Source organism: Lycium ferocissimum, chromosome 4, assembly GCF_029784015.1.
Source record: "Lycium ferocissimum isolate CSIRO_LF1 chromosome 4, AGI_CSIRO_Lferr_CH_V1, whole genome shotgun sequence".
Taxonomy (NCBI): domain Eukaryota; kingdom Viridiplantae; phylum Streptophyta; class Magnoliopsida; order Solanales; family Solanaceae; genus Lycium; species Lycium ferocissimum.
The window spans coordinates 63,302,482-63,307,407 of record NC_081345.1 but is presented as its reverse complement, the minus strand read 5'-3'; the positions used below and the strand labels follow the sequence as shown (position 1 = coordinate 63,307,407).

At 36.5% G+C, this 4,926-nt stretch overlaps 1 pseudogene; it reads left to right on the top strand.

Moving 5' to 3' along the window:
- Nucleotides 1–577: 577 nt before the first annotated feature.
- LOC132054259 (squamosa promoter-binding-like protein 6) overlaps nt 578–4,926 on the top strand; it is a 9,077-nt pseudogene continuing 4,728 nt past the window's right edge.

The window sequence follows — 4,926 nt, the reverse complement described above, 5'->3', positions numbered from 1 at the left end:
TGAGTATGCAGTTGTTAACTCGAATATTCTGACTAAATGTTGTAATTCTGGGTAGAGAGGTTAGTGGTTATCATGAAAGGAATATGATACTGCACTCTGATGTGCAGTTTTCATTAATGTATTTGTGACTATAAGTGATGTAGTCCCGAGCTGATATACCGCAGATTTCGTATGAGAATAACGATGCAGTCGACACCAGATTTGTGATAGTCACCACAGTATATGAAAATGATGTGATCCCAAATTTTCAGGGGTAGCGGATGTCATGGGAAACAAAAATGACCCCGCCTTTGGAAAACATGGTCTTCATTAATAATATCATCCTGCTTACGAAAATGAAAATCGGACTGGGGCGTGTAGGTTTCGCAAAAAATGCGGTATAGCCCGACCAAGATCCTAACGGAAGTTATCATTGAACAATGAAAACATCTGAAAATAACGAGAAAAGAGCCAGCCAAAGTGTCGTGATTATTATCCAAAGTAGTCAAAATTATTTCCAAAATATATACACACAAAAGCACACACTTACAGGAAAAGAAGAAAGAAGACGGATAAGCGTTCGCTAGGAGCCGGACAAATGACAGAAACTGACAGATTTAACCCTTTAAGACAATTGGCAAAAATGCCGCACAGGTATGCCATTTACGATAAAGATAAAAATTTCAAATCACTAACACACAGGACTCAGCATTTGGAGATGGCTAAAGGCTACCAAGATGGGAGAAAAAGAGCCAGACTGAAGATATGCAGAGCAAACGTGGAACTCTTCTTGGGCAACTGACCAAAAATCGTAGCTTTCTACACTAGGATTGAAACATCACTTCAAGCAACTAAACTCAAAAATTCTTCAAAAGCCGCTTCCGGTCGAATTTTTACCGAAAATAGTCAAAAGGATTCCCGCATAAAGGGATATTCCATTTCGGGCTATCGAGACGAACTATAATTGGCCTGATTCCCAAAGCTAGGGATATGTGGGCTACTTAAGTTCCGAGGATCAGCCATATTTCTATAATTATTTCGGGACATCCCGAAATAGTTTAACAAAAATTCTTTACTTTATAGTCCTCATAGAGTCAGAACTACAAACGGCCTGAATTCTCATGTAACCTGAGATATGTAGGAAGCCCAGAAATCGGGGTCCGGCCATACTTTCGAAATTTTGCATAAAAAGAAAGTTGTAGTCTCTCTTATTCGGTAAAAATTAGGTTTGTCAAAATTCGTAGCTCAAGGATGGCCTTGCCATCCTCGAACTCTGAAGGGGCAGTTGTTGACACCTAATTTTCACCTCATGAGATGCGTATTATAATTTTCAAATTTCCCGAGTCAAAGACGGAGTAAGAGTACTTCCTTTCAATTTTAAATTTTAAAAATCCCGAGAAAATTGCAAAAATGACGTTTAATTATTATTTCCTGAAAAAACTGACAAATATAAGAAATTCGAGTTATTTACTTTCATCCCGCTCCGTCTAGTCCGGAAAAAATATTTAATTTAAACAACGTATTAATTATGGCTCATTTTGACCGCATTTTTCACATTTAAAATAATGCCCGGAACTATGTCTATATTAGGCTTGTTTTAAAGCTAATTTTTTGAATTTACGAGTTTTAAATTTTAATTAGCCTAAATAATTATTTTTACTTAGTAATACGCGTATTTATAATATATAGTTTCTAATTGATTTAAATTAGGGAGGGGGTTCTTATTTATTATTTTAAAAACTAAGGGTTAATGTTTAAAAAAGAAGGGGTGTGAAGTTTGTTAAAACTGTGGGCATGAACACAGCGTCCATAAAAAAAAGGACGTCAGTACGAGTAATGTACTGAGTATGTAAGGCATATATGATAACATGATAACGAAATATAGAAACATAAGAAGAAAGTATAACTACAACTGCTTGCCTCTTGAGGCGGAATCATGCATGCTCAATTTTATCTTTGAAACATATCACATATACATACATAAGCTGTCTGAAACAATAACATCATTAGCCCGCGTCCGGGGTAATCATTTCACGCCGCCCATTAGTGGTGTCTGCCCATGCCATATAAACACGGTGTAATAAGCCGCCCGCCTTAGCGGTGCTGCCCGGCCATCTAGGCACGGTGTAATCATCATTATACACTCAACATGAAGCATGCATAAGGGCTCAAGTAAAAGCTGTAACTCTATCGGAGTGACGTAAGGTCAGTAACCTCCGATTATCTTATGGGACCATCATAATCATCATGTCTCGCCTTGAAGGAACTAGCATTATGAGGTGAGACTATCAATAATGAATAACAGTCAAGGAAATCATACATCAAGATCATTAATCTCATACTGGCATCCTTTCATAAGCCTTTGAATCTCCAGACATAGAATCATCATTATCATAATGCATCTCTATCTTTATCTCAGGAGAAGCTCTTAATAATCATAGACTTGTAGCTTTCGGGATGTAAGAAAGTCATAGAAAAGTAAGGGAAATCATGTTGTAAGAGTCATGCCTTAGAAAGAAGAAGGAATAGCCTTACATACCTTTACGTCACTCTAGCTTTTCGACTAATTGCCTCCCTTCAATATTCACAATTCTACATTCAAGAGAATTCGTACTAAGGTTAGATAACCGGAAACATACTTTAGGTCTCAACTAGCACAACTAAGAGCTAACGAAAATTGGGCAAGTCTCCTTTTTTTCAACAACTTCCTCCATATAATAAACAACTCCAAAACGTCAATAACAACACCCACAATATCATAATCCATAAACTTCACCAAGCTAGACATTATTCAATTCTCAAAATCCCCTTTCAAAGTCATCCATAACCATAATTGTGACACAAAATCATATTCATTCATATATAATGCTTCTACAACATCTTTAACATCATTCATAACAAGATTACATTCGTGATATATCAAGAACTATGATTCAAGCCAAGTTACTATTCAAGAATACCACTATTTCCATATTTAAACTTTATACTCCACATTCTTCCATAAATCAAGTCTTTCAACCGCTCAATATTCTTAATAACATGAAATAAACATAAAACTCACCTTTGACTATGTAGGAATGAGCTTTGGATGAAAATATTCCACTTGAGAAGAACCCCAACTTCAATACTAAAGAAGCTCTTGACTTGTATCAACCCTATTGAACATCCACACACTTGGATTTCTTGATCCATATGTGTTGATATGGTTTGGAGAAGGTTCTAGAGGTTTTGATAGAGTTGGAGAAGATGAAAAATGAGAGAAATGAATTTGGGGGTCCTCTTTTATAAAATTAAAAAGCTACCCGACGAGGATTATCTTTGTCCGTATAACTTATACGGTCCGTATAAGTGACCGTGTAATACCTCCAGTGAAAGACCCCTCTCGGGACAGGTTATACGGTCCCTTATACAGACCGTATAAGTTATACGGACCGTATAAGTGGTCGTATAACTCACAATTTTCAAAGTTGATCCCGATGTTTCGTTTAACTTTCAATCCTTATGGAACCTTCTTGACACTTATATAATAATTCATTAACCATCTAAGGATCCTTATAACTTCTCCTCAAGGCATTACTAAGTCGACATTAGCTCAGTTGTTACGAAATCTTCCCGAACACAACTTATAGTTCACTTCCTTTGACGAACTTAGTTTCTCCAAGTCATATGACTTCCAAACCCTATCGTATACTCTTTGAAGCTATCAGGTACTCTCCTTAAGGCCATATGGACTCCATGTTTCCCTCGAGCTTGCATTAGTCTATTCACAGTTCGACGTACGAAAAGTCTGAGGTGTAACATTAGACTAGTCACTTGTTTGTTTGCCTGTTTGCTTTGTCTTGTTATTTCTAAACTTTGCTAAGTATATGAAGACAAAATGATCTTTCCCACACATGTTTGATGAATTTGAGACTGTCTAGGTGGAGAATTGGTTAAAAACATGAAAAGTGTAAGATTTGTAGTCCATTTTGATCCTAGAAGAGTCTAAGTGTCCTAGATTTTGTGTGCATTTGTTGGCTTCTTTCTTGGGAACCGGAAAAAGGATAAGAAGGTTATAAAGAACTTGGATTTTTCCTCAAAATTGAAATAGGAGGGACTGGGGACAGTTTATAGGTTAATCTTATCTTTGAATTTCTGATATTTCCCTGTATTCTACTTATTTGTAGTTTCCATGAAAATTACCCTTTGTAGCTTATGTTCTTACTAATATAGGGTCATAGTGTGTTTGAGATTTTTTGCTTCACATAGGCCATTAAAGCCAAGTAGAGGAAGACTAGAATAAGATCAAAATTGTTCTAGAAGACTAGGTGTGATACTTATTTTGAGATGGTCACTTCCTTTCTTTTGTTTACTTGTTGATTTGAATACTATCTTATGTGTTATTTGTTCCTTAGTACCTGCCTTACTGTTAAAGACTCATTTGTGCACCTAACTCACCTAGACTAAGTAGGATATCCAGAAAAAGGGTTCAAAACCAACTTGAGGAGTTAAGTGTGATGTCTGCATTCTTCCTTTTGGTACCCATTTGTGTAACCTGAAGATGGCCTTGTCATTTACCCCTCCTTTTGTGCTTATTTGAATTGAAACATTTCCTAACATGCTGAATTGGACTTAGGACAGTATCATGTCCCTATCTATGCTATTTGAAACCTCTACTTGCTACCTGTGTAGTTTCTGTGCAAATTCTGCAAAAAAGGGACTAAGTGTGAACTGTTTTGAGGTCCTGCTAATGCTTCAATGAACCTGTAACTTGCCTATCTTGCTAACTTTGGACTTGTTAGGATTAAACAAGATGACCATAGACTTGTGAATTTGTTTCTATGACATCTTTGTTGATAGCAAAACAGACTTGAAAATTGGTTTTTGGCATTTGAATTGGGTCATCACTAGATAGGTGTGATTTCTAAGTCATTTAACCTCCAGTTTCCCCCTTTTGATTCACCAAAA